Source organism: Triticum aestivum, chromosome 7A (genome assembly GCF_018294505.1).
Source record: "Triticum aestivum cultivar Chinese Spring chromosome 7A, IWGSC CS RefSeq v2.1, whole genome shotgun sequence".
In the NCBI taxonomy this organism is placed as follows: Eukaryota; Viridiplantae; Streptophyta; class Magnoliopsida; order Poales; family Poaceae; genus Triticum; species Triticum aestivum.
The window spans coordinates 726,951,521-726,962,920 of record NC_057812.1 but is presented as its reverse complement, the minus strand read 5'-3'; the positions used below and the strand labels follow the sequence as shown (position 1 = coordinate 726,962,920).

Sequence of the window (11,400 nt, the reverse complement as noted above, 5' to 3'; positions counted from 1 at the left end):
TTCATATGCTAGTGGGAATTTTTCATTATAGAACTTGGCTTGTATATTCCAACAATGGGCTTCCTCAAATGCCCTAGGTCTTCGTGAGAAAGCAAGTTGGATGCACACCCACTTAGTTTCTTTTGTTGAGCTTTCATACATTTATAGCTCTAGTGCATCTGTTGCATGGCAATCCCTACTCCTTGCATTAACATCAATCGATGGGCATCTCCATAGCCCATTGAGTAGCCTCGTTGATGTGAGATCTTCTCCTTTTTGTCTTCTCCACATAACCCCCATCATCATACTCTATTCCACCCATAGTGCTATATCCATGGCTCACGCTCATGTATTGCGTGCAGGTTTATAAGTTTGAGATTATTAAAGTATGAAACAATTGCTTGGCTTGTCATCGGGGTTGTGCATGATGAGAGCTTTATTGTGTGAAAAAATGGAGCATGACTAAACTATATGATTTTGTAGGGATAAACTTTCTTTGGCCATGTTATTTTGAGAAGACATAATTGCTTAGTTAGTATGCTTGAAGTATTATTATTTTTATGTCAATATGAACTTTTGTCTTGAATCTTTCGGATCCGAATATTCATACCACAATTAAGAAGAGTTACATTGAAATTATGCCAAGTAGCACTCCACATCAAAAATTCCTTTTTATCATTTACCTACTCGAGGACGAGCAGGAATTAAGCTTGGGGATGCCTGATACGTCTCCAACGTATCTATAATTTTCGATTGCTCCATGCTATATTATCTACTGTTTTGGACCATATTGGGCTTTATTTTCCACTTCTATATTACTTTTGGGACTAACCTATTAACCGAAGGCCGAACCCAGATTTGCTGTTTTTTTTGCCTATTTCAGTGTTTCGAAGAAACAGAATATCAAACGGAGTCCAAACGAAATGAAACCTTCGGGAACGTGATTTTCTCACCGAATATGATCCAGGAGACTTGGACCCCCCGTCAATAAAGAAAGGAGGCGGTCACGAGGGTGGAGGGCGCGCCCCTCTAGGGCGTGCCCCCTGCCTCGTGGGCCCCCCTTTGCTCCACTGACGTACTCCTTCCTCCTATATATACCTACGTACCCCCAAACGATCAGATACGGAGCCAAAAACCTAATTCCACCGCCGCAACCTTCTTTACCCACGAGATCCCATCTTGGGGCCTATTCCGGAGCTCCGCCGGAAGGGGAATCCACCACGGAGGGCTTCTACATCATCACCATAGCCCCTCCAATGAAGTGTGAGTAGTTTACCTCAGACCTTCGGGTCCATAGTTAGTAGCTAGATGGCTTCTTCTCTCTTTTTGGATCTCAATACAATGTTCTCCCCCTCTCTCGTGGAGATCTATTCGATGTAATCTTCTTTTTGCGGTGTGTTTGTTGAGATCGATGAATTGTGGGTTTATGATCAAGATTATCTATGAGCAATATTTGAATCTTCTCTGAATCCTTTTATGTATGATTGGTTATCTTTGCAAGTCTCTTCGAATTATCAGTTTGGTTTGGCCTACTAGAGAGAAGTGCTTAGCTTTGGGTTCAATCTTGCGGTGTCCTTTCCCAGTGACAGAATGGGCAGCAAGGCACGTATTGTATTGTTGCCATCGAGGATAACAAGATGGTTTTTTATCATATTTCATGAATTTATCCCTCTACATCATGTCATCTTTCTTAAGGCGTTACTCTGTTTTCTTGAACTTAATACTCTAGATGCATGCTAGATAGCGGTCGATGAGTGGAGTAATAGTAGTAGATGCAGGCAGGAGTCGGTCTACTTGTCTCGGACGTGATGCCTATATACATGATCATACCTAGATACTCTCATAACTATGCTCAATTCTGTCAATTGCTCAACAGTAATTTGTTCACCCACCGTAGAATACTTATGCTCTTGAGAGAAGCCACTAGTGAAATCTATGGCCCCGGGTCTATTCTCCTCATATCAATCTTCCATCACATTATTATTGCTTTGCTTTTTTTACTTTGCTTTTTATTTTATCTTGCATCTTTATATCAAAAATACCAAAAATATTATCTATCATATCTATCAGATCTCACTGTCGTAAGTGACCGTGAAGGGATTGACAACCCCTAATCGCGTTGGTTGCGTTGAGCTATTTGTTTTGTGTAGGTACGAGGGACTCGCGCGTGGCCTCCTACTGGATTGATACCTTGGTTCTCAAAAACTGAGGGTAATACTTACGCTACTTTGCTGCATCATCCTCTCACTACAAGAAATCTGTTAATCTATGACGGATTTCCGGTGACGTTCCAGAATTCCGTCACAGTCGGTGACGATTTTTCTGATCCGTCATGGTAACCGTCACCGACCAGCAAGATACGAATGAGCCCAGAAAACATTGACCACTTCATGACGGACATCAAGATGCCGTCACAAAAACTATCACAGATCGACTAGTTGGACCTAGCTTTTTTCCTTTATATAGTGTATATTCGGACCATCACAGATTGCTCCCCTTGTTTGACCCACATGTTGTTCAAACCAATCAGCCAGAGTGCATGCGGGTGCCCATTGTATGGCCCACATATCAATGTCAATTGCTCTTATAGAGCCCTTGGAAGTAATACGAGAAAAATGCCTTGTTTGACCCACATGTTGTTCAAACCAATCAGCCAGAGTGCATGCGGGTGCCCATTATATGGCCCACATATCAGTGTCAGTTGCTCTTATAGAGCCCTTGGAAGTAATACGAGAAAAATTCCTTGTTTGACCCACATGTTGTTCAAACCAATCAGCCAGAGTGCATGCGGGTGCCCATTGTATGGCCCACATATCAGTATCAGTTGCTCTTGTAGAGCCCTTGGAAGTAATACGAGAAAAATGTGCTCGTGGCTACTGTGTGCCACATCAGCAAACAGTAATGGGCATAAAGTGTTGGTCCCACATGTCATTTACAACTGAGAGAAATAATAGCAAAATTAATTGGCACAATGGAGAGTCGAACCTGCGACCTTATGAATAACCTGCTGAGCATCAAACCATCAGACTACAAGTCAATCGCCGATAACACTGAGCTAGATATATGTATTAGCACAATCCACGTACGTCTCGGACAGGGCACATAACTGGGCCAGCCCAACTATGTTGTTTACATATTTTAATAAAAAAAGACTTGCCCGATATTCCTGGTGGATTTCCTATCTTTTTCCTATTTTACTTTCCAACTTTGTGCTTATTTTTAAATTTAATTTTTCTCATATAAAAATTGCAAATATTGCGTATTTAAAATATTTATTTATTTTCATTATTGTGTACCTTGAAGTGCCAAACATGAAATTTTCCTAAACTGTACATGAATAAAAACTATTCAATGTGTATTCAAAATTGTTGTGTAAATATATGTATATTCATTCAGGACCAAAAGCATGCACAAGTATTACACGTCTAACACTTCCTAAAAACACATTGGATATTTTATAAAAAATACACGTTGTCATTTTTATTAATGCATGGCGAACATTTTTCAAAAACACATCGATAATTTTTTAATACGTATGAGACATTTCCCAAAAACATGTTGACCATTTTTTCAAATGCACTAATACTCTATTAAAGTATTATTGTGGTACTGGTAAATTTATTATATTTATTTTTTCAAATGGGGAAAAAATAAAATCAAGAACAAATATAGACATGAACTTGGAAAATAAAAAGGAAACCGATAGAAAAGGAACGCGAGAAAAATTGCTTGAACCCATAATAAATGTTTAGAAAATTGGTTTGAAAAATCATATTTTTGCTAGCAAGTCTATGTTTAGGCCTTATGCAAGTCTATGTTAATGAGAACATAAAAAATATTGGCCTATTATACATTTATTTAGGCATGCCAAGAAGAATATTCCAGATCCAAATGAAAATAAGCCCTCATGCTTTTTTTAGTTTGTTGTCCACCTCGTGTGCAACTACACTTGCATGCCCTTTCGGCCAAAATATAGTTCGGTTTCTAAGCTTCCGAAAATATGCATGCCTTACAGAGCAATCTATAGTCCGCATTTTTTGAAGTTACCTAAAATTTTAACACAAACACATGAGGTATGGATAGGGCCCCATACTAGTTTTCATAAATTTCTAACCAATTTTAGATATTATGATCTTTTTTTCGATAGCTTGCAAATACAAGTTCGAATTATCCCTAACAAATAGTCTATATTTTCATCTATCTATAGGACATAAGCTAAAATGAAAATATACATCTTTACATATAGTTATTTTTGAAATTTAAACCTTATTTCAGCTACATGTGGTTCATAATGGATTTATTTTTAATAGTAATGTGTAAATCCATTTAAAGTATAGAAATATTAAATCAGATAAAACATTAAACAACTATAGAATATCATATCAGTAGTATATTACATGTAAATATTGTATTGTGGTACATATAGGATAATTTTTGTTGCAAGTTACTTTACAAGGGTACCTTAATTTGTTAATAAAAATAAAAATAAAATCAAGGCCAGCTTCACTCCGCTGGTCTGAATCACACAAAAGCCCACTAAAGGTTCACGAGGAGTGTACCTGGCATGAGGCAAATCCTGCGTTCTGATTGGTAGTTCCAACCCTCCCACGGATCGCAGCCAGCCACCGTCCGATCCTCCCGTATCCAACGGCAGCGAAACCTCCCCTCTTTCTTGTGTTTCCTTCGATCCACCCACGAGACGACCACTTTTCTTCCACCTGGGAGGAAGTGGATCTCAGTCGGCCTCTTCCAGATCCTCCAATCCTCCGCCCTCCCCATCCATGGCCGCTGCCACTGCACCAAGAAAAAGGCCGGCAGCCACCGCAACCTCGCCGTCCATGGCCATCTTCCTCTCTGCATCCCGCATCGGTCGCGTTAGCTGCCGCTGCAACCTCTTTATCCACGACCATCTTCCCCTTTGCATCCCGCAACGGCCGTCTGCCTCCGCGATGTTAGCCTCGTCTCGCAGCCGAGGACGCCGCTGAAGGCGGACCTAGTGCTCGCGGCGCCGGTGCCGTTGCTGCGGATGGTGCCCATCTTGCTGCATGGAGCGACAAGGTCCCTCGTGGGCGTGCACAAGCTGGAGGGGCTGGGCGTGATGACTATGGGCGCGCTCAAGGTCCCGCTTCAGCCTTCACCTGACGACGCGCCTGGTGGAGTTCTGCCGCATCGGACCGGCGTGATCCTTTGCAGGCTGTGAGCCGTAGTCCCACCAGGCACCAGGTCTACCTCCGCCTGTTGCTTTTGACTTTTCCATCCGTTCATTTTTGTTTTTTCGAGACGTTCTTGGGGCTTCTCAACATGCAGGTAATACAGGCTCTATGGAGTCTTCGTCGGTGGAGACAGAGTGCCCTTCCAGGAGCATGGTTCGAGGCAAGATGGTTGCAAAAATGGGGTCTCTCTCCGATGACTTTGGCGAGTATGGCCGAATTGGTGGCCATAAAGACACTGGAATTAACCAAAGTTAACATATGGCGAGCGCCCCGGCGCCTGAGGAGCTGTAGAGTAGCTTAGTTTTCTCCACGAGATGTTCGTAATTTTAAGTTTTTCGGGATTTTTTGCTCCTGTAGATGTGTATTTTCCGGTTTGTTTATGTAACCTTTGTTTAATTTAATGAAATGAGCATGTATTTTTTTGACAATCATGTTGGATTAAAATTTCCATGGACCAAGAGAAAGAGATGAGATTAGAGGTGGGTTTTTTGTTGAGACATGACCGCTTGTAGTGAATTAGTGGGCCTTGGACCGACCATAGTTTAATGTGCCAAAGTTTTAATTGGGTTGATTGCTATATGGGCCGTCACTCCTGGATATAATCGAAATTGGTGGGCCAAATTTTAACTGGGCTGATTTCTACATGGGCTGCCATGTTAGATCCATGTCAAATGATGACGTGGCAAACATGTTAACGTCGTTAGAAGCATGTCAGTTAAGCATGCTTGAGGCAGATCCGTGACGGTCAAGAACCGTCAAGGACGGTATGATATCAAATTATGACGCGATATACATGACAAATTTCAAATCCGTCATGCATGGGCACCCATGACAGTTTTCCGCTGATCCATGACAGATTAGTACCGTCACGTATTAACATATTTCTTGTAGTGTCCCCTCTTCGGGGAAATCCAACGCAGTGCTCAAGAGGTAGCAGCGACATGATAGTGCACTTGAGTACAGGGAGTACATGAGGGGGATTTGGGAGAACTGAAGTAGGAATCGAGATTCCAGAGGTCGGGGAGGGGCGGGAGATTGGGGATCAAAAGGTAGGATGAATTTTGAACACACGCCAATATGCTCTCGGCGCGCAAGTGCACGAAAACACCGGTGGCGCCCACATGTCGGCCTAAGAGTCGCAATTCTTCCTTTTTTTGAGAGCCCAGCCTTTTTTGAGTATCTTTTGAGAGCCCGGCCTGAGAGTCATAAATGACCTATTTGGCATTGCGTTACTACTCGGCCCATATTCAATGACACCTCACTGGCCCAAACAAGTGTACATCATCGAGAAGACACTAAGCTCAAATTATAACTTGAAAAAAGGAGATATACTCTGAACACTAGAGAATGGTGATGCCCTCATTTAACCCACTAGTAGTTCGAGACAATAAGTAGTTCGAAACAACGATATATACAACATTCAAACACTGGCTAGTGACTACTACTGTCGTGGAATTGTCACGGTAGATGTCCTTAGTGTCAGGACTTAGTCGCGAGGCCAACGCATCTATGTGGTAGCTTGAGAGGGGTTGAGTGAGATGAGAGACGCGAGGTTTTGCCCAGGTTCAGCCCCTCACGGTGGCAGTAAAAGCCTACATCCTGCTTCATTGATATTGATGATGATGATCATGATTACAAGGGTGCTCTATCTCGAGAGCTATTGACTTATCTGTCTAAACCTAACTTGTACAACTTGTCCCCCTTGGGGTGCCCTGGCCCTCCTTATATAAGTTGGAGGGGCGGGTTACATGACTAGTCCTAGTAGGATTAGGATTATTCTATTACAAGTGGAGTCCTAGTATTGCTTCCTTTGTAGGAGATTATTCCTTATTCCATAACGTAAGCCGGCCTTCTGGGCCTCCGGGTCTTGTTGGTCCTCTGACCCGTTGATAACCCACAAGTGTAGGGGATCGCAACAGCTTTCGAGGGTAGAGTATTCAACCCAAATTTATTGATTCGACACAAGGGGAGCCAAAGAATATTCTCAAGTATTAGCAACTGAGTTGTCAATTTAGCCACACCTGGATAACTTAATATCTGCAGCAAAGTATTTAGTAGCAAAGTAGTATGATAGTAGTGGTAACAGTAACAAAAGAGTAATGAAAGCAAAAGTAATATTTTTGGTGTTTTGTAGTGATTTTAACAATAGCAACGGGAAAGTAAATAAGCGAAGACCAGTATATGGAAAGCTTGTAGGCATTGGATCAGTGATGGATAATTATGCCGGATGCGGTTCATCATGTAACAGTCATAACATAGGGTGACACAAAACTAGCTCCAATTCATGAATGTAATGTAGGGATGTATTCCGAATATACACTAGTAGAAAAAGGGTCAAATGTGAGACACATTAGTCCCGGTTTGTAACAGAATCGGCACTAATGTGTCCATTAGTGCCGGTTCCAATGGCTAGGCGGGAGGAGCTCTTTAGTACCGGTTCGTGGCGAACCTTTAGCACCAGTTCGTGCCATGAACCGGTACTAATGAAAGTGGTTGCAGGATGTAGTCAGAGTGGGGCCCCTCCAACACCTTTAGTACCGGTTCGTGGCACAAACCGGTACTAAAGGTCATCCTATATAAACCCTTCGTCCACCAGCACTCTGTTCTTCCCCCTTTCCCTCTCCCTCTCCTCTGTTCTTCCCTTCTTCCTCTCGAGTTCATCACAAAATTTGCCCCAAATTTGTCAAGATTTGCAGGCCCCCATCCATTCAAATGATCACAAAGGTTAGCAACTTTGTCCTTTCATCTCTCATTGCTAGATTAGCTCTTGCATTGGTTTATATAGTGATTAATTGTGGGTTTTAGTAATTTGGGAGGAATTATATGTGGTAGTATTTGATTTATATGCATATTGAGGTCAAAATAACACTTAGTTTGCATATGTAGGTGTGGTTTACTTAGTGCCTTCTAAATCTCCGTCGTAACCACCGTCGATCGCCCGCACCGTCCCGTCGCCGGCACCACCTTGTGGTGAGCCTCTTGTTCATGAAATTTTATATAAAAAATTGATGTTTGTGTGATTTGGATATATAGTTACTCGTATAATTATCTTACCCGTACGTTGTTTGTTATACATAGTCCCATGATTTTGATATCCGGCCCCGTCGGCCCTCGTCCTTGTTATGATTCGGATGTGGTATATTCTCTTTCAAAACTATTTGTTGCATTTCGTGTTTATGACAGATTATGCCCATCAAGTTGACATAGATATTTTTATCTAGGAGGTATGTGAACCGGAAATTCCAACCGACCCTATTGTCGAGAGGTTAAATTTAGTTGAAAGAGAAAACGAGTATTTGAAAGAAAAATTGAAAAGAATTGAGGGGGAGAAGATGGAATTGGAGTTGCATGTTGCCGATGTCGTCGATGATCACAAGATCAAGATGGAGAAAATGCGCTTGAAGATTAGAAAGATTAGAAAATATGCCATTGATAGTGAGGCTTGGTATCATTATGCTGCTGGATCAATTGTTACCTTAGTTGCGATCTTGATCGCATTTGTTGTTGCATTTAAATGCTTTAGCTAGAGAGTTATTTGTTTGTTGCATTTAAGTGTTGTATGAACTTTATGTATGAACTTGTATTAATTTGGTGTTTTTGGTGCTGTGTATTGAAGATGAGCCGACAATGGATGTACGACGACCGATGCTCTCCCGAGTTCATTAATGGCGTGCAAACTTTTCTACTTGCGGCTGAGGCAAACAAGCGGGCGGATGGTTTTATGCCTTGTCCATGTGCTGTCTGTAAGAATGGTCAAAATTACTCTAAGACCATTCACGTCCACCTGTTTAAGTCCGGTTTTGTGCCCCACTATAATGTTTGGACCAAGCACGGAGAAAGAGGGGTTATGATGGAAGACAATGAAGAAGAAGAGGACGATGACAACTATCTTGGCCATGGGTTCCCTGAATACGATGATACAACAATGGGGGAAGAAGCTAAGCCGGTAATGCGGGAAGAAGCTGAGCCGGCAATGAGGGAAGAAGCTGAAGAAGAGGCATCAGATGAGCCCGTTGGTGATCTAGGTCGGGCCATTGCCGATGCAAAGAGAAACTGCGCAAGTGATTTGGAGAAGAAGAAGTTGCAGCGCATGTTAGAGGATCACAAAAAAATGTTGTATCCGAATTGCGTAGGTGACAAGAAAAAGCTGGGCACCACACTGGAATTGCTACAATGGAAGGCAGAGAATGGTGTATCTGACAAGGGATTTGGAAAGTTGCTGGTAATGATAAAAAATATGCGTCCAAAGGACAACGAATTGCCTGAGAGTACGTACGAAGCAAAGAAGGTTGTCTGCCCTCTAGGGTTAGAGGTGCAGAAGATACATGCAGGCCCTAATGATTGCATCCTCTACCGCGGTGAGTACAAGGATTTGAACGCTTGCCCGGTATGTGGTGCATTGCGCTATAAGATCAGCCGGGATGACCCTGGTGATGTCGAGGGCGAGCACCCCAGGAAGAAGATTCCTGCCAAGGTGATGTGGTTTGCTCCTATAATACCACGGTTGAAATGTTTGTTCCAAAACAAAGAGCATGCCAAGGCGATGCGATGGCATAGAGAAGACCGTAAGAAAGACGGAAAGTTGAGAGTACCCGCTGACGGGTCGCAGTGGAGAAAAATCGAAAGAAAATACGGGAAGGAGTTTGCAGATGACGCAAGGAACGTATGGTTTGGTCTAAGCGCAGATGGCATTAATCCTTTTGGGGAGAAGAGCAGCAACCATAGCACATGGCCTATGACTCTATGTTTGTATAACCTTCCTCCTTGGTTGTGCATGAAGCGGAAGTTCATTATGATGCCAGTGCTCATCCAAGGCCCTAAGCAACCTGGCAACAACATTGATGTGTACCTAAGGCCATTAGTTGAAGAACTCTTACAACTGTGGAATGGAACAGGTGTACGTGTGTGGGATGAGCACATGGGGGAAGAATTTGACCTAAAGGCGTTGCTGTTCGTGACCATCAATGATTGGCCTGCTCTCAGTAACCTTTTAGGACAGACAAACAAGGGATACCGCGCATGCACGCATTGTTTGGACGATACCGACAGTATATATTTGGCTAATTATAAGAAGAATGTGTACCTGGGACATCGTCGATTTCTTCCGAACAGGCATCCCGTAAGAAAGAAAGGCAAGCATTTCAAAGGTGAGGCGGATCACCGGATGAAGCCTCGCCACCATACTGGTGCTGATGTACATGATATGGTCAAGGATTTGAAGGTGGTCTTTGGAAAGGGTCCAGGTGGATAACCTGTTCCGAATGACGCTGACGGATGCGCACCCATGTGGAAGAAGAAATCTATATTTTGGGACCTGCCCTATTGGAAAGACCTAGAGGTCCGCTCCGCAATCGACGTGATGTACGTGATGAAGAATCTTTGTGTGACCCTGCTTGGCTTCTTGGGCGTGTATGGGAAGACAAAAGATACACCTGAGGCACGGGAGGACCAACAACATATGCACGGAAAAGACGGCATACATCAGGGTCATGCAAGCTACACTCTTACCAAAGAAGAGAAGGAAATCTTCTTTGAATGCTTGCTCAGTATTAAGGTACCGTCTGGCTTCTTGTCGAATATAAAGGGAATAATAAACATGGCAGAGAAAAAGTTCCAGAACCTAAAGTCTCATGACTGCCACGTGATTATGACGCAACTGCTTCCGGTTGCATTGAGGGGGCTTCTATCGGAAAATGTTCGATTAGCCATTGTGAAGCTATGTGCATTTCTCAATGCAATCTCTTAGAAGGTAATCGATCCAGAAACCATACCAAGGTTAGAGAATGATTTGGTGCAATGCCTTGTCAGTTTCGAGTTGGTGTTCCCACCATCCTTCGTCAACATCATGACACACGTCCTAGTTCACCTATGCGAAGAGATTAACATTTTGGGTCCTATATTTCTACACAATATGTTCCCCTTTGAGAGGTTCATGGGAGTCTTAAAGAAATATGTTCATAACCGTGCTAGGCCAGAAGGAATCATCTCCAAGGGCCATGAAAATGAGGAGGTCATTGAGTTTTGTATTGACTTTATTCCTGACCTTAAGCCGATTGGTGTTCCTGAATCGTGGCATAAGGGCAGACTGGATGGAAAAGGCACGCTAGGAGGGGAACAAATAATATGTATGGACGGACATTCTCTCACTAAAGCACACTACACAGTTCTACAGAATTCCGCCTTGGTGGCTCCGTATATGGATGAACAC

At 42.8% G+C, this 11,400-nt stretch overlaps 1 long non-coding RNA gene across 1 annotated transcript; it reads left to right on the top strand.

The window, feature by feature from the left end:
- Nucleotides 1–4,695: 4,695 nt before the first annotated feature.
- Nucleotides 4,696–5,663, top strand: LOC123147112 (uncharacterized). The gene is made up of 2 exons (XR_006473054.1): nt 4,696–5,202; nt 5,287–5,663. It is a non-coding gene; the product is annotated as an uncharacterized lncRNA (long non-coding RNA).
- Nucleotides 5,664–11,400: the final 5,737 nt, after the last annotated feature.